Here is a 26,324-nt window from a genome sequence, read left to right as displayed (position 1 = left end):
AAATATATCATAAATTGCGCAAAATAAATTCAAAAATACCTCATGCATAATCAAAAGGAGAGAGGAAGGGTCCCTTTGATCTAGAGAATCTAGCTTCGGATCTCCGCTTATCGGTTGCTTTCTTCACATTTTCGGCCACATCGATTAACCATTTTACCATTCCTGAATGAATAATTGGCCGTCTTAACAAAAACCAAATCTCATCAATATTAATAGCCGGTCCCTTCTTTCCTTTCAACCAATCCTCGAACACTCGAATATTAAGAATCGTCTCGATGGGGCTCGAGCAGGCAGAGACAAAGATTTCAGATTTCTCAATTTTCGTCCACCAAATCCGCCTATTAATTTCCATCTAGAAATTTCCATAGGGCAGATTAAGCAATGGAAGGAAAGGAAAGAGAAGAGCCGGCGAAAGGTGGAAAACAGGTGTCCACGTTCCCAGACTGTGTCTCGACTCTGTGTGTCACCTCTCGGAAATGTTCAAGACGGTGAAAGCGATAAGATCGGAATAAGCAAGACGCGTGAAGAGTCGTATCGCGGGAGAAGTTTCAATAAAGAAGCTATGGAGGCGCGGTTCGATTTCAAGCCGAACGTCGAAGCGTTTAAGCCTCCGTAAAACCTGTCCCTCTGACTGTTTCTGTTCTTAGGTAGGAAGGGAGGAGGAAAGAATAGACGGAAAACCGACGAGGAGGCGTTCGTCGATCGACGATCGCGCGTGTTGTCTTATTTTCCGTGTATCGTCGTCGCCGCGATAGGCTCGGCCTAATGCCTCTAAATCTTTCCACCGTGAAATTACTTTGCGGTGGCTCTGTCATTATCCCTTCGGGACCCCTTCTATGGCGCGGCGCACACGGTGAAACTGTTTCTGAGCGCAACTTTCCCGGCGCAATATTAATCCATGCTCATACTTGTTAAACGGTAATAAAGCTCATGGTGGACGATGCAAAATCGAACTGGTGTAATAGCGCGTAATTATTCTGGACTGGAGAGAGTACTTCGCTCGAGAATCGTCGATGGAATCGCGTCTCCGTGTAATTAATGCCGAAATTGGCTCTCATCGCGAAACGAATCTCTGGCTACTCGCGTTACAAGATTCTTGGCATTGATATTCTGCTGCTTTATTAAGCGCGAAAATAAATCTTGGGATCTTGTTCGGCTCGGAGGCGAGGTTATAACTATTCCAAATTTCGTTGGTCCAGGAATTACACGGTTTACACGTGAAAAATCAAGCGAGAGAAAGAGAGAGAGAAAAGGTACTCTCTTTCTTCTTCAAACACATACACGCACGATCTCCTGATGGCGTCAAATATTTGCCGATACTCGATCGTCTCCCTATACTTTGCACCCATGTCGTCGGCTAAAGCAAATCCCGCCCTCGACCAATCTCCCAAGGATCGCGACTCGAGAGAGCGTCAAGCTTGCAGAAAGCTCACAACGGCGTCCCAGTGCTTTTGCTTTCTCAAGGAAACGAGTTGACTGAGAGACTTCGTCACGAAGGGGAGAAAGGGAAGAAAAAGGAAGAAGCCGACCAGAGGCAATTTGTACGACGCGCCGCTAGAACTACCAGCTAGAACTTTTTTAATGTTTTCTCACTGCTCTCCACGCTTTTGTCCCGTGATCTCGTTCTTCCACTCAACCCGTGAATTACGCGGCTGTAACCGTGACCCGAATACCGGTTCGCTCTTTCCGCTCTTCGAATTTCGCCCGAATCAAAACAAAAATATAGTACATACGCGCCGATATACTATGCTCGTTCGACTACAATATTTACGTAGCCCCACCACTTTCCTACGGAGAGGAAACGTGTTACACCTCAGACGCGTGTGTCTGATCGTGGAACGTGGTCGGTTAACGCCTTTAACGTGGGTTAATGCCTTTTCCCTTCCAACCACGGTGGAGGAGGAGTGGACGCGTGTTTCTCGCGCAAAGGCGCGCAACGCTCGGCCTCTTAAGTCTCTTAAACGGGGAGAATAAGCTACTTATGCCGAACCGGTCACCCGTGAAGATAGAACGTCCACTGTACGAGTTCGGCGGGCTCGTTGTTGTTATCTCGAATACCTGCAGCGGCGCATTCACGGAAGCCACGGAATCATCGTCGTCCGGTTGTCAGAGCGTGGCAACGGCCGACCGGTCTGTGAAGACGTCGCACAGGCGCACGGGATGGAATCGAAGCGATGAGAAGATGGAGAATGAATGGTGCGTGGTCGCTTAATGATATTCACCGCGAACGCAACCAAGATTGCGGATGAATGGGCGTCGAGAGGCCGTTTGCCAACACGGAATCGTTAATGATTCCGCGCCGATCACGAGTCTCGTTCGAGATCAGCACGAGATGAAACGATGGCAAACGATCGTGTCCTTTTTTTTCTTCCTCTTTCGAGATATTGGAAAAATCTTCTAACTTCGTTTAAAAGTTAAATGTAAAATTTCAAACACAGAGAATAAAATAATACAATTCCTTTTCAAAAATTATGTCTTCGTCGATTCGATTCAAATCGAGATCTCAATTCGTTCAATTTCCTCTCTCGTCTCGACGAGACGAATTTTACTTCTTCGAGAAAGAAATTTCTGAGATGAAAAAAAAGTATGCCTCGCTTATCTCGATCCATTCCCTCGCAACAACGTGAACAGAAACGTAACGGAATTAGCAGTTTTAGCACGCGGCCAAAACTAATCTCTCTCGGAACGTCGGTCCACCAGACGAACTTGTCCGTAACGTGGAGGTTGGAGGATGGCCAACGTTAACCGGAAGCCTAAAATTCTCCTTCACAGAAGCCCGTTAAACGGGGAGGTAGGGAAGGGAATAATTCAGCCATTCCCATTCGCGCGATCTATCGCGTCTCGGGGCTTGGGATGGATAGAGCGATAAACTATGGAACACCAGTTGAGCTCATCAATCATCGCGAGCGGGGCCGTTGCTGGAGGCCGGGCGGAAGAGAAGCGGTGTTTCGCGCTCTCTGTCATCCGGCTACGACGACGAATCGATAACAGGTCCACGGGATCGAATGGAAACAACGACGTTAGCATTTTCAATTAGCCGACCGCGGAAGCTTCGTGTCAATTAAGACCGGTTCTCGATTGCCGGCGCGGCAACACGTTGAAATTGAACGCGTCGGAATCAATTACGCGAAATAATTCAACGACTCCCCTCAGGTGTGCGTTGGAATATACGCGTGTACACTCGTCTTGGGCCGAGTTAATCGGGGAGAGAGAGAGAGAGGAGCGGTGATCGGGAGGGGGTTTCTCGCGTTACTTGGAAACAGAATTGTTCCGAGTGTAAATTTATCATCCTTTGTAACGAAAAGAATATCCGGGAAACGAAGATCGGTTCGTATTGTAGCCGATCAGCTGTTAGAAATTGTCGAGTAGAATAATAGAGAAAGTTGTACGTGCAAAAATTCCTATCTCGTGAGACAAACAATTTACAATATTACATAAAATTCGTTTCGAATCTAATCTATGATGAAACTGTTTGAACCGAAAGGAGGGAGGGGGGGAATAGATAAATTCAGAACGAGATGTTGTGAAAGATAGAGAAAGAACACAACGGATAAGAAATATCGAATTTTATTCGAATCGAGTACGAGCACGATGGTCGAATAAATTATTTAAATCGCGCCGTTACATTAATAACGAAACGTAAGATATAATCGATCCGTATCTCTCGTGCGTAATGTTCAGTTTTAAAGCCAGTGAGCCAGCCGAGCGGCAATTTGTATCATACGTACCGGTTTCTCTAATCTTCCGTGAGGCGAAAAAATTTGAGAAAAAAAATTCTCGAACGCAGAGAATTTATTCGAGATTCGAATCCACTGGCTTCGACTCGCTTAGAAACATTAAGAGAAGAAGCGCGCGTTAAATCGGATCTCATTAACCGATTCGAAAATGAGGCCCGTAATAATCGAGGGGGGGGGGGCTGATTTCCCGTGCGTTCTAAGCACGGTTATCTAGATGTAAATGCGAGGATTGGCGAGGGCGTTCCTTGCGCGTGGACTTGAAACGGTTGCGCCCCGGCCTAATCGAAAAGCTTTTACCTTTGAAGCGACGAGCGGTGCCGCTTTTATCCAACCGGACACGGCGCTCCGCTGATACGCGCGAATTGGAAACGTTTCACGGTGCAATGACCCTATCGCCACGTCGGCGTGGCCACGCATTACGAGCAATTCGTCGCTTCTCGGGCTGCGTTACGAGTAACACTGTTGCGATCCACGCCAAATGGAATGCTATGACGAGCGGGGCGCGTGGATTGAATTAGGTAATACGTTCGTGCGCATCGTGTTTGTCGCACGCTGAACTGGAACCGGACAGAGGGGAGGAGAGAGTCTCGACGGGATTCTTGGACAAAGATGCTTGCAACGTTTTTTTTTCTTTTTTTTTCTTTTTAAGAGTATAATTTAATTTCAAGAAGAATCGAACGGAGAGACGAAGGATGATAGAGTCACGATTGTCCAAATTTGTGCAAATTTTTGTGTTTCTCAATGCCTCGTCGAGACGACAATGCGGTTCGAAAAATAAATGTCCTCGATCGATCGGAATAAAAATTTTCACCCGACCCTTTCCAATTACTCTCAGTGTTCGGATTCTGGTCCCAATTTGTACCAATAACCATCCCTTTGTTATCCCTTCTTTGCAATTATATCCGTTGGAGGAAACAAAGAGAGATGTAATAAATAAAGATCGGAGCAGATACGGATCGTGGGAAAAGCGGTTGATCGAGAGGAGCAAGGATGCGAGTGGAACGATAGCGTGGAATGCACCCGAGTTCCTCGTGCACAACGGATTTCTTGTTCGTGCAAAGGGAGCTTCGTGACACGGTGGATTCCGTGGATTCGAGGCACGAGACATCGTAAACGTGCGTGTCGGCCTACTCGTGGGAACGTTTCCATCCTCCCTGAATTGGTGGAGGGAATCGAATTATCACGGTCCTTGATCCCCTTTCGAAGAAACGAGCACAAACAATAGCGAGTAAACTGGCGAACAGCGATCGGACCCGAAATGTGAAATGGACGACGCCGTTCGCGCGATACGTCAAAACAGGACGGATTTCACGATTACAGAATTCACGCGAGGAAAGCGATCTCATAAAAAAAAAAGAGAAAGAGAAAAGAAAACGGCGCGAAACGGCAGAAATCCAATTAAGATTCCTCGCCACCACCCATTGCGACCTGCCCGGTTCGCGGCATTAATCAGCCGTATCGCTTAACATTTGTCTAATAACCGCGTGCCACTGTCGCTCGCTCGATTCTAACGCATAAATAAATCTTCGCGGCGTTTACGACACATGCCGTGCACGACACCGACATCTCTCTCTCTCTCTCTCTCTCTCTCTCTCTTTTTCCCTTTCTCTCCGCGTGTGCCATACTCGTCGTCTTCTTCCTCTTCTCGCGGGAAAGAAAGAAAGAAGGAAGAAAGAGAGTCGAAAAAAGTGATGGCCGATCTTATATCACGCCGTCCATCCATTAAGTTGGTTCGTATATCTCAACGAGAGCAGAAGAGTTCTCTTTACTCCAATTACAGCCGGCTCGCCGCCGCTGCGACGCCTGGCTATGGCAAATAATTGCCCTTTATCACCGCCTTGGTCCCGCATTCGTAAATCATTTCTACGTCGAACGGTTGGCCGGCCCAATTACAGATAATACGAGCCATTGTTTCCGCGTTTCGGCCGGGCTCAGCTTCGAGAGCACGCGGGAAAAGCTAGCTGTGCGGATTTTAGACGGAGAACAGGGCGGACCGGTTTCGATTCGTTAAGTGTCGCGCGTGCCTCGCCGAATCATCGCCGGGCGATGCGGTATCCGCGCATCGAATCCATGACTAACGTCGCGTGTATCCGATGAACGCTGCAACTTGAGCGGAGAGGGAGGATCGTGTCACGGTCGAAATTCACGGTTGACGTTGATTTTCACGCTGTATCATCGTGCGCGAGATACCTCGCCTCGCGAGAAAACACGAGAAAACCGTTAAGTCTCCTTTCTCCATTCCTCCTCATCCGGTTTAACCCTTTCGCTACGGGCGACCTTTTCGCCGCGCCACTCCCCACTGAACCTCAGCACCAAAAATGCGCACGAGAAAAATCGTTGCTTTAACGGTGTTTCTTGAAAAAAAAATTGATGATGGAAAGAAATATCGATGCTACGTTTCTAGAAAAAGATACTCGATGCGCGATAACTCTAATCGTCTCTAATATCATACGATACGCATCTTATATATAAAGCGTCTATAGTCGCGTCGTAATAGCGAAAGGATTAATCTTGCTTATATTCCCAAATTATCTCGTCATTGGCCCTCGAACGTGCGAAATATTCCATATATCCTCTCGAATCCGATCTTACTTCCTCGACGTAAGATTCCAGATTCCAATGTGCGCGTGAAGTGCGCGGAACCGAGTACCACGAAAGTTTCTCAGGGACGGGATTCGATTCGATATCTCGAATCGGCATTTCGTTTCGTGCCCACCACCGCACAGCCACCGTGGTGGAGCGGAATAAGCCAATTAGAATTATCGTGGCGGGACAATAAAAGGCGCGGTGAAAGAGTAATAACGGGCGATAAGCGGGCAAGGGAAAGTTAAGTGCGATTTAATGTAGTTGGAGCTTGCCACCGCGCCATTGTTCCCTCCCGCGTGGATTCGCCTTGCCAGGATTATCGCGCCCTTTATCCTCAACACCCACGCACCCCACCTGTAACCCCTGTAACTCGGGGTGTTGCCTGCTAATTGTTGCCGCCTCGTCCCTCCTTGGCTCTCCTCTCCCCTCCACGCGGAAGGAACGTGGAAGGAAAACGAGAAGCGATTCTCATCGAAAGTTGCATCGAAAGTGGCGATATAGCCGTTGCTTCGAGAGTAGGGGCGTAAATCAAACGGGGCATTTTATGGGCCGTAACTGGAAGGTGGGGCGAATAGCCAACTCTGGTGGAAACCTTTCTGCCCGGTGGTATTCATTTTTATGGATTCCGGTTACGATCGTCCGCTCCGATATTGATTCCATTTCGCGCTCATAGTCGCGATCGATTGGGCGCGAAGAAATCAGTTCGAGGAGGAGGAGGAGGAGGAGGTATGAGCGCGAGGGAGGTTGGAGTCGAGATGTGGATAAATTAAAAAAAAAAAGAAAAAAGCGACTTCTGGTTCAGCCTTGACCAACCTCCGCCAAAACTGTTTGCGCGATTTAACGAGTCGTCGCGACCTCGTCCCACATTCGAATTCCTTGGAGGGAAAAACAACGGTAGCCGTATCGTTGTGTTAAAAACGTACGATTACATTCTCTGTGCAAACGCGTTTTAAAAAATATATATACATATAACGAGTTATTCACGAGGAATTGCAATTAACAGGAGGCATTCGCTAGAAGACACACGTTTCTTCTCGCGACTGTATTTAAATGGCTTATTCGGCGCGTGACCTTTGGCGAACGAATGCGTGCAACGCAAATTGCTACGCAGTATCGTCGATATTACGTTAGTTTCTCGTGACGTGACAAACAAGCTCGTTTTTCCCGCCACCTGGCGATCTCGTTTCGCCCGACTACTCGCAACCGAGGCACACGGGTCCATTCCTATGGGCCCGCCCTAATGCGATCGTTGCGGGTGTTTCTCGCCTCTCACCCTTTGCCACACCTACTTTCCTCTTTCCAGTTACCATTCCTTTTTCTCCTTCTTTCTTCCTCCTTCGTGTTACACGCTTGTACGCAAGTCACGTGGGAGTGATTGTACAGGAAGCAACTCTGCCATTCGCCGTCTCGGTGTTACTGGGTTATAACACTCGCTCTCTTTCTCTCTCTCTCTCTGTCGTTGTTGTATTCGTTCGGGTGGAGGAGAGATCGAAAAAAGATTTGCATCGGAATTAGCAGCTGGGCCGATCGATACGCTCGCTGCTCGTCGTCGCGTGGTCGTCGTCGTCTTAGGGGTCTCGCTTTCTTCTTCGAATCGATTTGAAAAAAGAAAAGAAAAGAAAAGAAAAAAACACCCGACACCCGATCGCACGTAGCAAATAACCGAACAAATCACGATCTCTCCAGCTCGACAATGCGATTACATCGAGGCGAGTGCTACGCGAGTCTAATTAACGAGACACGCGAGGACGGTTGAGGCGAGGACGAAGGAGGGAAGGAGTTGCCTTGAGCTCGTGAGTTGCCTCTCCTCCTCGATTCCGTATTTGCATCGAGATAAGTTCGATTAAGCGGGACGTATAAATCGTATAGAGCGTGGGTGGCGGCGTCAGCTGACGACCCATTAACAAAACAAGAGGACCGCGCGTGGAATCTAAAGTGAAATTGCATCGAGTGAAACGATTGGCAATTAGTCGCATACATTATGCACCGGCCCAGCAGGTACGCGGTGTGCCCTGCTGGGTCGTGGGGATGATCGATCGGCCAGATGAAAACGATCTCGTCGCTCTTTTTCGACCAACGGAATCCCAACCCATTCTCCCCTCTTTTCGTACGCGCGGATTAACTATGGTTTTTTTAGAGAAACCATTTTTCCGGCTCGTTGGAGAGCCGCCGGATTTTTATCGAGATCGATCTAGATCGGCAACGATGAGAAACGATATACAGATCATCCGGCAATCGACTCACGTCGCCTCTAGAAATGGCTCCTCTTTGAAATCTCTTGAACCGGTGCCGAGATTATGGCCAGGATTGCTCGAATTAATTGATAAGACCGCTTTTATCGCTTTGGAATTATACGCTGCTCGCGCGATCGTTTTCATCGGTAACGAGAAATCGATGCAGATTCGTCGCTGCGGATAATGGAAATTATCTTTGGTGAGGAGACTAGCATTGCTATTACTACTTTACTTCTGTATACCGGTTTCACACAAGGCGTGTTATTTATAAAGTGTATGCGAAGGAAGGATTCTTTTGCATTTACGAAAAATGGAAAAGCATACGTACTTGCGCAAAAAGTATTCCACCACGATGAATCATCGTACTTTTACTTATGTCCCACTTCTTCAGTAGGATGATGATGAAAATTCGCAAAATTCGCGAGTATTCGAATAATTTTATCTCTCAAATCCTTCCTCAAATCCATTTTCTCGACCCTTTAAACCTTTAATGGAGTCCTCGTCGTATTCGACGGACTATACGACTACGAGGAATCGTATACAAGGAGGCCATAAATTTCCACCGGCCTCGATGAACCGCGCGTAATTCCAGAGGATCCGAAAATAGCGCGACGCTAATAAATCATTCGACTTATTCGCTATCCTTCTTTCCCTTAATTAGGTGTTGATACGAGCCTGTGAAACCATTGATTTATACCGCGTTCCACTGCATAAATGCGTGCACGCGTATACATCGAAATAGGCGTGTCCTCGTCGATCATCCCTCGCCGATCTCATCTCTTTCTCTCTACGAAAAATATCGAAATTCGTCCAGGAACAGGAAGGGGGAGTAAAAAATGCACAAAATTATCGGTGCACCGATTATCGAACAGCTCCAACAACCGTCTCTCCCCTCCCTCTCCACTCCTCTCGACTCCTTCAAAAGCAGTGTCGCCCGTCACGTCGGGATTCCTCGTTGACGTTCGTCAACCCTCCCTCCCCCGATAGAACAACCGGGCTAGGAAGGAATATTTTTTCGTCAGAATCGACCAACGCCTGTCGCTCGTTCCACGAAACGAGCCCCGCGCGCGTCTACGCGGGGAAGAATCAATCGATCCGCTCGCTCGCCGACCGCGAAGGAATATTTATCCGGCTGTTGGTCCGCGGCGATTTACGAGCCCTGCTCAGCTACCTTGACGTCCCGAGCCATCAATTTGTCGACCCCTCAAGGTTCAGGCGAGCGTGCACGCGCGTACACATACTCCACTTCGTGTAACGCAAGCATGGTCTTGGCCGCGACAGACGTTTGGATTAAAGCTTGGCTGGAAGGAGGGGAGGGGAGGGTAAGCGTTCGTGTAAAAAAGAACGCTGAATCACGATGTTACGTAGGGTGGAAGAAAGGAGGGGGGAGGGAGGGAAAGAAAGACGCGCGGCTGGCAGCTCGGCTCGGAACACGTAGCCGTGAGTCAGGTAAAGTGATGTGGACTGATGCAAAACTGGTGTAAGCGACATGGCGGGGCCAGCAGAGGGGTCACGCAACGTCTTCAAGTAGCCCGGTTGACGTGAGAATGGCGTGTAATTTTCAAATGAGCCATTGAAAATACGTCTAAGCACGTGATTCGACGCTACGTACGACGCTCTTCGTACTCTTTTTCACCGTGAATCGCTTTTTCCTTTTTTTTTTTTTCCTTTCCTTCACATGATTGATTTCCAACCGGCGGAACACGAGGTTTTTTACCCTCCTCCCTCTTTTCTTCCCCTTCCTCTGATCTCGAATCTGTCGTAAACTTAGGGAATTCGCGCTTTATTACGTATAACGATCGCGATAGAAATGGATTTAACGGGTTCCGTATGCAAATTAGCGAGGGGGGAGGGGAGGAGTCGTTTGATATTGGAGCAAAGTGTAAATTAGCGTGCGGTGTGAACGAGCAATGTCTGGCTGTGCAAAACAATCGTGATAAAACGTGATCGTACAGTCGGTCCAAAAACTATTTTCGTATCTTACGTAGCAAGAAGATTTGTCCAATTTTTTTTACCCGAAAATTTGTGTGCAATGATGGAAAATTTTGCTCTATCGTTAAAAAATTATGTTTTAGAGAAACGATGATGATATTCCGCTATTATAAAAAAATTACTTCATATAAAAGTCTCACTATGAACTACATATAAAGAATATAAATAAACAAATAAAGATTTGCAAAAAAATTTCGAATAACAGGTAAGTTCGATTCGCTCATTCCCCTCGTATTCTGAATTCGTTGCTAATCCTAAATACGAAACGAATGAAATCAGAAAAATCTATTCGAACAGAAAGAGAGGAAAAGGAAGAAGGGTCGAGAAGCACACCGATTCAACTTTTATCGCGACAGATAGTCCTCCCCCGGGAGCATTCGCTCTTCCTTTTCGACGATTCCTCCGAATCGTTTCGTTCTCCCTCTCCCTTCTCGGAGGAATCTCGATAACCGAGTCGATTGATAAATGGACAATCGATGCGTCCGTAACGGACCGCAGGGACAATTTCGGGCAGCAGCAGTCGTAAACAGCTGACCACGTTTCGGCAACATATGGCCGTACAATATTCCCACCAATCTTGCCGGACATCGTCGTCTCTCTATGATTTTCCTGGCGGCCCCGACCACAGCTCTCGGGGCACAATGGCCCGAAACTGGCAGAGGGGAAAATTAGCCACGAGGCTGTTTCGCTGGAAGGAAAACGGGCAGTGGAAGCCGTGTGGCGCTTTTAAGACCGGACCTTCGACCCTCTTTTGTTGCCTGTAATTATGTTAATTCCTGGCAAACAGCCTGTGTATAATTCTGATGTTTATCGTGGATACCTTGAACGTTGCGTTCCCGTGGATTTATTGTCGGGTAGGGAGGAGAGGGGGCAGAAGGGTACGATGGATTTATGAGGGATTTCTGTTTGAATATGGGAATTCAATTTTGATGTCGCAATAGGGAGCCTTTTGTTCGATGTATGGATAAAGGAATTAGGATTCGGATATATATATATAGATTGTGTAGATTTTTAGATTGGATTGAATTTTTTACTTTTTTTCTTTAGATTATAGCGGAGAGAGAGGGAGAGGAGCGAATTTTATTGCGCGAAAAAATGATAGCACGTCCTTTTTAATGTTTCTATAGTGATTTCAATGCTGCATAAATCAAGTATATAAGAGAAGCGCTGTACGTGCAGTTAATGAAAAAAATAGAAATCTTCCTTCTCTCAGATTTATAGAAAAAAGGGTTAGGGTTAATCTCTCTGTATTATTAAGCAAGGAAAACTTTACGTAGATCGATATCATCGCATTGATGCTATCGTTTTGTCGAGGAATCTTCAAAAAAAAAATTCGATTAAAAGTTACCCGCCCAGCTCCAAAATTCGTCGTGAAAAACTCATTTTTCCTCGACAAATAAAAGTAAAACGATACTTCTCCAATGCGTCAATTTCTCTGAGCTTGGTCAAACCGAGCTGCTGGTATCCCCTTTCACTTGTAAAATTATACAAGCCGTATACAATTTCCGCTTACTTTACTCCCCGTTTTCAGAATTTCAAACCATCGAATCCCATTTACTCTCCCATAAAACTTATCAAACAAACGTCAACACAAAGATCGGGACAGAGGATCGACCCATCGACTACTCTCTCTCCCCCCCTTCCCCCCATTTCAATTAACCAGCCAGCAAAGTGATTATTTTTTCGTTCGAAATCACGCACAATTGGACCCATTGATCGCCTCTCTCTCTCTCTCTCTCCAATTTCTATCCCCGCTCCTTCCTTTCGTTCCCCCTCCTCGAACCGATCTTAATTATACCGTTCTGTTTACAAAGCGGAGCATTCTCCGATTAACCACTCGACTTATCGCACGCAATACGCGTCCCCTTATCGCCGCTATTTATTCGTCGTGTCGCCCGATACAGATACAAGCGCGGCGCAACGCCGTTTAATCCGCGCATCGCGACGCGCGAAATCGCCGCCGTCCCTCTTCAAGTTTATCATCCTTCCGCGTGTCGCGCGTGTTTTTACAAAACCGTTTTACAACACTTTCCAGATTCGCGAATGTTCGCGGGTAGAATACGATTTCGCGGTTTTTATTTTCGGATTTTGCAAAATTCACGAGGGAATTTCTTGGATAAACGTTGGATCGATATTTGATTTCTAAAAAAAAAGTATTCGGTAAAATAAAATCACGGTATAAAATAAATTTTGTTTTAGAAATTAATTTTAGGAGACGTTGTTATAGGGGTTAGAGATTATGTTTGTACAATTTGATTAGAATATGCATTGTGAGGACATATATTTTGGATATTAAATAATTTTGATCGTTTAAGTCAATTTATAATATATGTATATATATATATTTTTATCCTGATGGTAGATTCCTGTTCTTAAGTAAACTTGGCCGACGCGTGACTCAAGGCTGTTCAAGGCTCCCCTTGCCGTTAATAAACAAGATAAGATTTCGTTTGCATGCTTATTCAATAACTCGTAAGCGAAGCGAATAATACGAATTTACTTAGGTAAAATGGAAAAATAGCGATGGTGAGGTCCGAGCATGCCTCGACGAGTCGCCTCACGCTCCTTGATTAACTTGTCCCGATGCCGGCCGATCTCGTTCGAAGATCGATCTTGTCGTTGCGTGTCCGATCCCATGAATAATGAATTCGCGTGATCCATTCGCGAGATAAGATCGGCCGGAAAAATTCATAAAGCGGGCCCGCGGACAAGTCTTAACCAATCCGAACCCGCGAATAGAGAAAGGAAATCTATCTAATTTCCATTCGATAAATGATTAATCAATAGTCGTTACTTTTGTACAAAGGAATTGGGGAAGAAATGACGCGAGAATTAACAAACGTCGTCGTAATAAACGCGTTGCTTGAAAATTTTCAGCAATAAAATAATCACAATTTCCATTTTGTTCTTTAAAATAAGCTTATTTAAATATTCGTTATGGAACACCTTATCGTAGATATATGTCAATATCGAGAACAATATATTTGGATTTCTATTTTTATATCGCTTTCAAAATCATTCACCATTCTTATCGCGCAGGCGTATTTAAAAAAAAGGAAAGAAAAGTTAAATGCAAACGGTTACGTATCAGGTCGAAAGAATGGTAAGATGATAACATTATCTGTGTGCTCGGTCTATTTGAAAATCGACGTAGGAACGGTCAATTTGTCGTGACGATGACAAGGATGATACCGTTGAAGGAACATCGATGTACTGTTGGGCGGAGTTAATGACCGAACAGGCTAGGCGACGGTGAAACGTTTATAGTGTAGCGACCATTAGCCTTAACACTTTTAAGCTTCACGGTCGCCTGTTCGGCTTGTGTGCTCCACGGCACGAGAATTGGACGATTGCCCGGCGACAGTGTTCCCGTATCGCCCATGCCCCCGGTATTAACATTCAGCGCGGATTTAAATGACTTAAGCGTATATTTATCTCGGGCTAATGCACTTCCGCGAAAAACCTTCCTCCAATCCTAGACAGGATTGATCGTAAACCGTTTTATTACCCACCCCGCGTATCTTGCCCCGCCGTGGAATCGAGAATTCTTTTCTTCGAACTTTTTCTCCTACTTTTTTTTTTTTTTGCGCGCGCGTGCAGAACGCGAAGAATTATGCATCGATAGAAAAAAAATCGATTTGCATAATCGCTCGCTTTGGATTTTGCAGAATATTTTATCGAAATTCATTCGCCTTCTAGAGAAACGTTCCGTAACGATACGATAAAATCCCCTCCCCAAAAAAGAAGATAATTATTAATCTTGGTCATTAAGATTTTTAGAATTCGTAGAATCCTATCCTATATTATTATTTCTTTTATTCCATTTATACGAAAATACGAACGATCTTTATATATAAGACGAGGTGAATCGATTGCGCGTGGCCAAAAAAAAAAAAGGGATTCACTTGAGCCGAACGATTTTGATCGGGGCCGTGATTTTGTATGGTGGCGCGCGTTTCGTGCTAAGCAACCGAGCGTACGCGACACACCTGGCCGATACGGTGCACGCGATTACCGCTTAAATTATGCGATTCTCCATTGCTAACCTTTCTTTTCCTTTTTCCTTTTTTCTTCTTTTTTTTTTTTTTAACGCCGCGAATACCGATCGAGTCCAGTCGAGTGTGCTAAAGTCGAAATGTGCGGATTTTAAACGCTCGGCATGGGTGAACGCGATGGTTAAACACGTCACAGGGAGAGGGAAGATAAAACGGTGACACGCGAGAATGATAATCGTGCTACATCAGCAGTTTCTGAGAGTTTAGCGGAGTGGATCCACGTGTACACGTTAATAAGTTGCAAGAATATTTAATTACCTTGATAAATCGTGACACCGGTATTTCGAACCGATCCGTGACTATCGGACGGAACGACGTTCAAATGCATTTGTTAATCCTGGGTGGAACGTATTTCACGTCTGAATCTATTTTTTTTTTCTCTTCGTATCTCTATCCTAGCGACAAGGATCATTGTGTTACAGACTCGTTAATTTTTCTTTAAAAGAGTATGTGTTGTACGCTCTGAAATATACGCTCGGATACACGTCACGTAGGAATTTTTCTCGCATCGAACGACACTCCGTGCTAGCGAAACGATCGCCTCTCACCAAAAGTACGGAAAGTTTGTCAAGTTGGGAAGATAAAATACAAGTATCTCTCTTACTTTTCATCGCTCTTCCCGTCTATGATCTTAATTACCCTGGGATCGAGCGTCGTCACCACGTGTTTTCCCAGATTTCTTACTTCCGTCCCGTTCCTTTATCTCTTCTTCTGCCCTGTATCGGGGGAAGAGATTAACGCGGAAAAGGGAAGATATCATTGGAGATATTATCGCGACGGAACCGTAAAGCGATCCGAAACTGAACGAACCGGGGGTAGGCACGCCACAAAAGACCGTGACTCACGCTTCCGTATATCCGACGCGCATCATATCCTATTCTCAAGAGGGCGAGCCTTGCTCGAAAGAAGAGGAATTACGTAGGCCACGAACATCGAACAGATGCGACTCGATGCGTTGGCCCACCATTCCAGATCCATTACGCTCGATTAACTTATAAATCTCCTCGAAACGAATCCTGCCCACGCGATTCTAATGGTAATCTCGAGAGCACCGAAAGCAATCTCCGCTTTTCTCTGTTTTTTTTTTTTTTTTTTAATCTTCGCAACGATTCGTCTCTATTCCGTGATGGAAATTAACAAGAAGAAAAGAAGAAGAAGAAGAAGAAGAAGAAGAATGTTAAATCTAAAATGCTTATGCAAGCATCACTGGAAGAATAATACAGGAAGAAATAATGGAGTTTCTAAGAAGGATGTGAAAGTTCGTTTAAAAGTGGCTACTGCGTATCACCACGCGTCATACGCGTATTCGAAAGTGTCATTTAGCGGGAAATTCTGCCCACGTTTGAATGGCATCGTCGTTTCCACGGTCGTCGTCCCGGAATGGAATCCTGATTCGGTTGATACGCCGGCCAGCCTCGTAACGTCTCTTAAATCGTGTCTCCCGCGAGCGGTTAATTAAATTCGAATGGACAATACGTCAAGAATACGGCCCTTATCGATATCGCGGATTCCAGAGTCATGTCTCGTTAAATATACGAGCGATCAATAGCAATAAGAATACAAACCTCTATCCATATTTATGGCCTATGCTCCGTCCAACAACCGGTGCACGTGGCAAGACCATAAAAGTGGGAGTGATTCATAGACGAAGGGAGCGGCCTTGATACGAAATCTTCCACTTCTGCCTATATTACATATAATAGACGCGAGTTATTAACCAAACAGATCGTCCGTATCCGTCAGACTGATTTCCTGCGGGGCGCAGAGGAATGAATGAAATATCTAATTACGGAGGGGGGGAAGATCGACTTTAGCCACGTTGAGAAGCGAGACGAAGGCGTGAAATAATGATGGCAAACGGGTCAAAATGGTCAGGGAAAAATGAATTACATGGCCGGTTACGGATTAGTCACACCGCTATGCCTGGCCTCGGATCGTTCCACGGCCCTGTTATTGTTCCACGTTCCCTGGACACTGTTCGGTATCCATCCATGTCCACGTGTAATAATAAACCGTGACAAGTAAACACGTGTCAACAATGCGGGAGAGACAAAGATCCGCGAAAGGTAGAAGGAAAAGCGGCTCGGCGGGGAAAACGATTCGTCTCAGTGCAATACTCGACGTACAATGGAACATAATTCTCAGACCGCGAACGAAACATCAAACTTCGAAACCGCGATCTCGCTCCTTTCGTTGCTCCATTCTTGCGAATTTAATTACTGGATGGATGTAACGCGATGTAGATCGTTTTGGGATTCTTTCTCTCACGGTATTTCATATATCAGATTTTCTTCTATGGTTTCTTCTACGACGTAGAATATCGGTATGTGCTACCTGGATAAGAAGAAACGTGTCAGTTGGTGACGTTTTTGACAAGGCCCGGCAAGAAATCTTTTGTTCGCGGGCCAAAAGAATCTATCTTTCAGAATTCCTCCAGGCAAACGAGAAATTTCCTGGGAAAACTTGCCACGAAGATCTCGCTAGATTTTTTCTCCCCGATAATCTTTTTCATCGAGCGGACACGACGATAAAATAACTTCGTTCCTTCGAGCTCACGTCCACGTGTACGCGGCAAATAACTTGAATTCGAGCGAGAAACACGCGGTTGCCGATCGAGGTTTGCAAGGTACGAGTTTGCAAGGGGTGTGAGGCGGTGCGAGTGGAGGAGCAGGTGCGAAAACGAGACCGGTGAACGCGGTCGTAGGGCGAGGTGTCTACAATAGCTGAGAGAAAAATAAAATCGAAGGGGGAAAGAGAGAGAGAGAGAGACTCGATTTTATTCTTTCGTTACCTAGTTCTCTGCTCGTCCCAGGCTCTCTCCAGTTTACTACGCCGCTCTCGATACGTGTGACCCCCCCCCCTCCCCCGAGAAAAAGGGCAGATAACTTAATGTCATCGTTTCTCCCTCCACGGAGGGAAAGGGAGCAGATGCGCGCGATATTAGGGCAACACATTAACGCGGCGGTGCACGCGCAGGGTGTCGGCGTTCCCAGACGAAACGCAGCCCCCTTGGAGGCATGGTTAGAAAGGCAAGGCATTTGGAGATGGTCCGCTCGAAGACCTTCGATGGCGGGCACAAAAAGCCGAAGGGGGTGCTCTCTGAGTGCCAAAACGAAGGGACGCGAGGCTCGAGTGGCCGGGCTGGGCTCAGGTACTTAAGAATTCTTACGTCGAAATGGCCGCGCGAGACTTACGACCGTTGTCTCCTCTCCACTCCTCTCCTCTCTTTTTCCGCTTCAATCGTCCGCTTGAAATGAATTTTTCGTCGCGAGACGGGCGACGATTCTTTCTTCCTCCAACCACGGGTCAACGATCTTGCGTACTCGCCTTGGTCACCGCAATTTCGTGGACTTGGCGTAATATAACGAAGGGAGAAGCGAAGCATGAGAAGGTTGCGCGCGGGACCTTGGTCGTTCGTCTTGGTCGTCGAAGCGGAGAGATGGATCGCGGCTCTCCGATGGGAATACGTTATACGCGGATTACGGGCTGTGTGATTAATCGATGCAAACGATGGCGACACGAGTCCCTGCCGATTTGATATAACACTTTGAATCATCGAATCTCGCTCTCCGACTCATCGTGATCGATGAGTTCGGTGACCGGCCGACGCTTCAACATTCTAATTGCGGCCTCGTTTAAAATCCTCTCGATCCTCGTTCAATTTCTATCGTATCGCAAAGCCGACACGAATTGTCTCGTTTCACGACCTCTTCTCCCCCTCCCCCCCCCTTCTGGATAAATGATTTATCTCGTAGTCGACGCGTCCTCCAAAGAGGGGTGGGAGAGTTTTTTTAATTTTAAATCTAACGGCGGCACAATGAGGAATCGTCGAACGATGGCGTTGCGACGAACCACGGCTGATGATAGCGCGTCGCGCGACGACAGGCCGTGACGGAAAACGAAAAGAACGTCGAAAAGAATGAGGCGGGCGAAAGACGTTGTACTGTCGGGATATTGGATATTTTGGAGTGGACGGCGGCCACAATGGGTCACGATGGGCGGTCCACGGCCGAGTTACGAGCATGGGAACGATCAAATGGAATCTAACACCTACGGTGCCGTAATACGGTTTTAACCAGCCGCCGCCCGCCCGCAAATCTGCATAAAATATCGAATTTCGAATTGAAGCGCGGATTTATGGGGACCGAGAGGGAGCATTCGAGGTTTTAATCTTCATCCGGTGCGAATTCGGGGATTTGGAAGGGAAGCGTCCCGCTTTAGTTCCACAAGTAACAGAAGTAACCCGTTCGTTTCCGAGAAAGTTATTATAACTCTGTTGGCCGAGTATATTTGATCAACGTTTTAGAATTCGGGGGAAGAACAGGCGGGTGTTTAAAATGTACTATTAATATTCGGTGCGAAAGGAGATCGTTTATATTACGCATTTTCCGTGGAAAATTCCAAATTTAATTTTTCGAAGGAATTTCGCATCGAGAATTTCGCGTCGAGTTGAAAAAGAAAAAGATTTTTTTTCCTTCGTCCTTTTTCGATTTCGAGCGTGAAACGATCGAGAAAGAGGAAGAAGAGGAGAATTGTTGAACGTCGAAGAAGTAGATTCGACACGGTTATATGACGATAAAGACATCCGCGATTGGCGCGCGGCTCGTTACGACAATATAACGATCCCGGGGCGATACGATGCAATCAGCTCTCGAAGGATACCCTCGACATCTAAAGCGCGGTGGCTGAAGATGAGCAAACACGAGGCTGACGATCGGTTTACCGGACGACTTGGCCAAAGATCAAGATATCTGCTCGCCTATAAATAGATCCATCGGCTCAATAATGAGCCGGGAGCAGTCGGTTTATCGATATCCGATCGCGCAATATCGCGTCGCTCAAAATATCTGGCCGTGTAATAGAATCGATAAGAAACGAGCGTACGGACAAATAACGGGAGGGGAATTGAACGAGGCGATTCTCGATCAAACATTCATTCGTTGCCTCGCTTTGATCAGGCCATTTTTAATATACGCAACACTTTTCTTTTGTTCCGAGTGGGAAAAAATCAGTGAGAATTAAACGTGTTATATACCGTTATGCTTGAGCTAATTACTCGATCGATTAGCGTCTATCTTTTAACTTATTAACGATAAGCTTTGCGATACGCGTTGTGATTGATAACGTAAAATGATGTAAAATGTAAGAAAAAAAAAAGAGAGAGAGAAAATAATAAAAAATTATATATTATATAAAATTATATAAAGTGGATCGCATCGGCCAGTTCAATTCTATTTGATTCGAGGAAAAGTAATAGTGGATGACTAAGTAAGAGGAGGGATGGAAAATAGTTTTTCCATCCATTTAGAATTTTTTGTTGGGACGATGTTCTCCGATAATTCTTTATCTTATGATTCCGCAGACCTTTCGACGGATGCAATTGACAAGTTGCCAAGAAAGAAAATGGGAAAACGTTGTCCTTGCCGCTTTGTTCGCTTAGATCCCTTAGGTCTGTCCGACGACAACTTTCTTCTCCCTCGACGAGAAAGCACGGACTGCAACGTATGAAAAGTCGGGCCTCGAGAGTGCGTGCTTTACCATGGCTGAGTGCGTTTGCACGTACATAGAAGTGCCTATTTTTGCGGCCACTCAATGGGACGCGAGGGTGAAGTTTAGAGAAGCTTAAGAGAGTCTATTTCGCGTTTACAAAACAGAAAATCACCTTCCACGAGAGGTAAATCCAGGAAGACATCTTCATCTTGGGATGAATCTTTGGATCGATCAAATTTCAACGTTTCCTTTTCCCTCGCCTTTTTTGTACTCTTCCGTTTTCCGATTCAATTAATCTCCTCTTTAAGCATCCACTATAAAATCAAAAATTTATGCGATCTATTTTCCAAGCTTGGTATTTTATTTACGTAGTAACTGAACAATATCGAAAAATCTGATTTCACGCGGAGATTAATAGAATAAGTATATATCATATAATTGGTACACGAAATTTACATTCCCTGTTCTCGCTAAGCAATGGCATAAAAACTCCTATAAACTCATCTACTGTACATGTATACAATATATATATATACAGGCTATTAACTTTTACGCATGTTATTCAATACTCGCCGGCTGGTTGCCTACCGACTATCCCCGTAGAAGTAGCGATCGTTCTATCTGAAACGAGGGTATAAACCTGCTTGCGCTTTGTCGTTAATATATACCTCGAACAACTTATAACGCGATAAACATCGAACACGCGTACGGTATCATGGATCATTAACAATCATTCCTCGAATAAATGGCGTTTAACCTTACCGGCCTTTCGCCACGTCACGTCGAGACGGAATTGGTAGGAAGTCCCTTTGGTAAATCCAATTTGATAAACGACATAAGAAACGTTCACTCGCCACGATCTTTTTTCAGGTGTCGAAACTATGAGACGATAGAAACTACTCTTTTGATACGTGGGATTAAGAAAGAGAGATCCACGATACACCTCGTTTTTCCCCGATTAAATTTACGATATTCCGCGTAGATATTCTAAACGAAACTAAGAAGAAAACGTTCGGTCGATAATTTATCGTTATCAGCTCGCAGCTCTTTCTGTAAAGGTAATCCTCGACTCGACTGTTTCGAGAAAAGTTATCGTTGCCCGGATTAATAGATAATTGGAACGATATATATATTATATCGTGGAAACTTTCTACATGTCGGATTTATTTTTCTCTCTCGAGTGGATATCGTTATTCGAATAAGGAAGAATCGGAGGAATCTTTGTTATCCAAGTTTGATGGGGGATATTAAAACGCTCGAGCGATCCCGATAAATTAAGAGGAGTTACGGGGAATCGATCGTCTTGTCTTTCTTTCTTGTTTCTCATCTCTCACCGAGTCGCGAGGAAAATCATTTCGAGGATTTGAAACAACGATTCGAAACAAACGGGGAGGAGGATTTCCTCGGAGGAGGAGAAGAAATTTTATCGCCAGCCAGACAAGATCGATATTAACGAGGGAGCAAATCTCATCCATGTCCACGATTTTTCATCATTTAGTATCTGTTTGCCGGTGTTACTTCTCTTCGGCGAGAATCCTCTGAATCGTCACCAAACACACTTCCACAAAATCAAAACTAATAACGGAATCTCTTTCTCAACGATTCGAAATTTGTTTAAAATTATTTTCGAAGAATTCGGGAGAGATATGGAACTTTCTCGCGGATTGATCCTCGACGTTGGAGCCGCGCGATTAATCTCTGCACGTGATTAAACGCGAAACACACCGCATTTGGATAAGTGGCAAAAAGCACCAGGTAATGAAGCAAGCAGAGTGGTTTTCTCGATCGAATCGCTTCCGCGTTGCACGCTTATTTCAAATATTCGTCGCGGATCCGACGCTCGAGCGATCGTATATTTTCTTTTTTTTTTTTTTTTCTTTTATTTTAAAATTCTTCTTCGGCGGGATTCAATTAAATTCCATTCGGTTGATTCGGTGTGCAGCGTGTTTCCTCCGCGATCTTTTTCCCAAGGATTCTTCAACGAACGATACTTCAACAAATCCATTGGATAGTAAATAAAAGTTCTGGAAAAAGTAGCCGCCTACGCGCGTTCTCTTTTCAGCGTCGCGTCAAAATAAACAATCCATCGGATCGATTGCGTACACCATCCTGCATCGTAAAACGCGTTACGCGATTGCAAGATAATTTATAACGGTAATTGCATAAATTGTAAAAATTGTTTATTTAAAAGTCTAGTCGCTCAACTTTTCGATTATCGTTCTTCTTCGAACAATTTGGATAATTTATGAAGATTCGTGAAGAAAAAAAGCTCCATATTGAAATATTGAAAAGATTTATCCGTCGTTTCTTAGCTAAAAATTTGTCGAGAATCGATCGTTTCTCATTAAAGAACCATAAAAAAGAAAAAAAAAAAATTCCACTCTCTGGCAAACTCATTATCCTGATCGTGGACACATCTTCGAACACCTCCGGTTTTCTAAATTATTCCCAATCCTTTTTCAAAACGTTTCACCCGGCTTCTCCGCGACCGAGCAATTAATCAATCGAAGCGAAAAGCAACGCTTAACTATTTTCACCAGTGCGGCGGCCGGCGATTAATCAACCGACCAGCATTTCGAATGGAAATGCAACGCTTAATCACTTGGGACGGCATAACTCCGCTGAAACTAGCGTCTACAGTTCCCCAAACTATCTCAGGTAATAATCCAGAACGGTTGCTCGACGATTTCGCGTAGGTTCGCGCGGATGAACTCGCGGTGGAAATCCTCCCGGTTACTTGGACGACGCCCTCGATTCGGGCAACGGCAACAAATCACATCGATAACGAACGTCCATCCTCGCCTACGCTACGCCACCCTACCCCATCCCGCGTTTCAATGCCGCTCCACGTTCACGCGAATCTAAGAGCCAAGTGTCGTACCGCGATTCGTTCCGAGCGGATGGATTTTTTCGATGAAATTTTGAACGCCGTATAGGGATTCAGCTTGGAGCGGAGGACCTCTTTCGTTCCACTCTTTTGCGAACCCTTGCGTGGAAAATCGATGATACTCGAATCGATGAAATTCTTCCAAGCCTTATTATATTTAGAATTTGTTGATTTCCTCTCGTTGAAAAATTTGTTAACGCATTGACAAATTGATTTATACTTCGAGTTTAGAATTTTGTTTTATTAAGAAAACTTATTGAAATCAAGACGTGGATATATAACAGTTCGTATAATTTAAAAAGTGAAATATAATAGAAATTTTCATTTTAATCTTTTAAGAAGAAGAAGAAGAAGTTTCTTCCGCTTGAAGTAAAATATTCTGAAATATTTCTCGCGTCTTAAGATCACGTCTTAAGATCTACCTTAGAAATTATCGACAAAAGATCACGTTTAAGTTGTTTTAGGATTTTTATTTTCGTGTATGAAAGAGTTTTACATAATAGGCTTACCGGAGAATAATTTAATATAAACTATGTGTCAGAAGCGGAACAATTATAACGATCGATGGATCGGATTACCGCAAACACGTTCGTAACTCGCGATACGAATAGTTGATACGAAACAAGAAAAGAGGTGTGAGATCTATTACATATGGCCGCTCCTTTTACCAACGAAAATACAATGAATCGTTAATCAATCGAGGTATCGGAACACAGGTGTCCACGTTTGTGAATCAATCTACGCTGCACCGATTCTTACGCAATCGTTCTTTAAGCTTTATTATTCGCTTACTTTCGTAACGAGCACCATCGATCGATCTGGTTGAAAACTCAAAGATCGACGAGAGAAACTGCTAATGATGGCCGATCGATGTTGGTGTAAATTGACAGCTATCCGAGAAAATATCTTTCAAGTAGTTTCATTATCCTTGCGCGTGAGTTTTATAAAATTCGCGTTGGAGATGTCAGTTAGAGTTTTGAAGCGTTCCAATTTCTCTCTCTCTCTCTCTCTGTTTTTTTTGTTTGTTTAAAAATTGATCCAGGTGTGCAAAGACTTTGTCTCTCAAATTCTGTGTATTTAGACTCGGATATTCAAAGCGTGGTGTGTTTGGGAATATATTTTCTAAGCTACTAGTCTTTCAACCCACGTCCATTCAATCTGATCGCTGATTCGAACCGATCGGATTTCTATCCAGTAACACGGTAATGTTGTTGTATTACAGTAACGTTTAACGAGCGGGCAGAGATTTTTTTTTTTTTTTAAGCGCAACACGCGACAAAGCTTTTGATAGTCAATCGCTTTTAATCGTTTCCCGCGTCCCTCCAATATTCCATCTATTAAATCTTTAATAATTCCATTATATCGTCGAACGTACAACCATTTCCACGTACACACTCTTCCATTAAATCGCCAACTCCGCGTAACGCAATTACGAACGTTTCGAAAACGAATTCACATGATTTCTATAATTTCCCAACGAATTGATTTACAATTTCTATTCTACTGCGCCACTAGGCCAGCTTCCCAAACCTGAATATTTCAATGAGTTGGCCCACGACGAAGAAACGAACAGTGCCGACATAAAATTATTCCGAAACGCGTCGAATTCCTTTTCGTCGGCGCGAAATAAAACGCGGGTCCCGCAAAATATTCGAAAGTCGATCCGCTCGACTCTCCAAGAGTCCAACTTATATCGGCCCTCGGAGACACATGCATTTATCGTTTCTTTTCTTTTTTTTTTCCTTCTTTCTTTCTTGCGATTCCTCGAAGTGACCACACCACATCGAGAGACAAGAACAGGCCTATACCCCGTGGCCTGATTCCACCGTGTGGGGGCCACGGTTTCCGGTTTCGAGTGCCGCGAATTCGTCGGCCGGAAACCCCTCCGGTGAAACAAAGCGCGCCATAGTTTCGAAACTGCCCCGAGCGAGGAGGAAGGGGGTGGGGGACCGCGAAAACTGGAGACGTAACACCGAAGATTATATCCGTGCATGCAAGAGAAACAAACGAATCGATGACAGCCGGTTTGTTTCAACGTTTTTCCATTCCAAGTTTATCATTTCTGTTCTGGAATATCGTGGATGACGCGGCCGGGATAAAATACTAAAAATTGAATGCGGAGTTGGAATGGAACGAATCGCAAATTACAGCGTGTATTTTTCTACTCGGGAATTAGACGAAACTATATATATACACAACATCGATAATCGCTTTACGAATCATAAAGTACACTTTACCGTAATGAATCATTGCACAATCACCGACTCGGCGAATAAATCAATACCGGAATTTTATGGAAAAAATTTTCCATCAAATTGTACAATCTTAAATTCCTCGATAATTAACACTCCTTTTGCAATTTCCCTTTCGATAATTCTCCATAATTTTTTTCACCGATTCTGAAAACCGGTCAACGATCCACCCTAAAACTTTCCTTTTCCACAATCTCCTCTTCCACCTTTTGTAAGTAAAAAAAAAAAAAAAAACAGGATATAATTCTATATAGTCTGCTACTCACTGACGTCTCGATCAAGCTGAATCCTCCTCGATTTCTCTTCCTCCGTGGAAGCGTCCGTCCGTTCCCAGGGCGACGTGCACGTCGCGTGGTTCACCGCGGACCCAAGAGTTTCCAACCAGGAGCCGGTTTCGAGATGTATCGGCTGACGAGAGACGAGACGTGGCGAGGCGGAGAAGGGGAGGAGAGAGGAAGAGGAGCGCACGTGGCGGGAAGGCAAAGCGCGGCCGCAAAAACGGCAGGCTACGACACGACCTCGCCGACGGTCGCAACGAGACTGAACTTCCAGCGAGAATACCGCCTCCAGTCTGGAAACAGCTGCTCTGCCAGCCAGCGCCAGAAAACTGCTCGGCCGCTTGGCGGACAGGCAAGCCGCGCCAAGTATATCTTCTGCGAGTGGCGATCCGGACGTGGGGTAGGGGTAGGGCTGCTAGAAAAATCACGTTTCACCCTATTAGGACCACGCTGGTCCACGCTGTTCTTCACCTACCGTCGTCGCCTCGGTCGAGGATGAAAGAAAAATTGTCTCTTGCTGTGGTATGTTAAGTAACCGTTCAATTGCAGCTCGATTTTCTTTCTTCGGTCGAGAGATGATTCACCACCGATGGTTCCAGTTTATGATACTCGATACTCCGCCGAGAGATTATCATTTTAATTTGGTAAGTTGCGATTACAGACATCTGGATGGTGGACAATCCTGGTGGTGGCGATGGTGATGGTTAGTTACGCCTCTTCGTTACGATCTTCTGAAACCATCGTCGTGAATTTTAATGGCATCTTGAAAAAGGTAAGTGTGCAAAATGTATGTGAGTACGTAAAATAGAGAGT

The 26,324-nt window shown here is 45.1% G+C and overlaps 1 protein-coding gene across 1 annotated transcript in view; it reads right to left on the bottom strand.

Annotated features, from left to right (window-relative positions):
- The window catches only part of Sulf1 (Extracellular sulfatase Sulf1), a 67,476-nt gene extending 41,630 nt beyond the window's left edge, over nucleotides 1–25,846 (bottom strand). The window contains exon 1 of the mRNA XM_086913990.1: nucleotides 25,500–25,846. The gene's annotated coding sequence lies outside the window, so the exon portion shown is untranslated. The remainder of the gene's footprint in view (nucleotides 1–25,499) is intronic.
- Between the last annotated feature and the right edge of the window lie 478 nt (nucleotides 25,847–26,324).

This window comes from Apis florea, unplaced genomic scaffold (genome assembly GCF_048593485.1).
Source record: "Apis florea isolate Af1SG1 unplaced genomic scaffold, ASM4859348v1 contig_3564_pilon, whole genome shotgun sequence".
Lineage (NCBI taxonomy): Eukaryota > Metazoa > Arthropoda > Insecta > Hymenoptera > Apidae > Apis > Apis florea.
The sequence above is the reverse complement of the archived record's forward strand: the minus strand, read 5'-3'. Positions and strand labels throughout refer to the sequence as shown.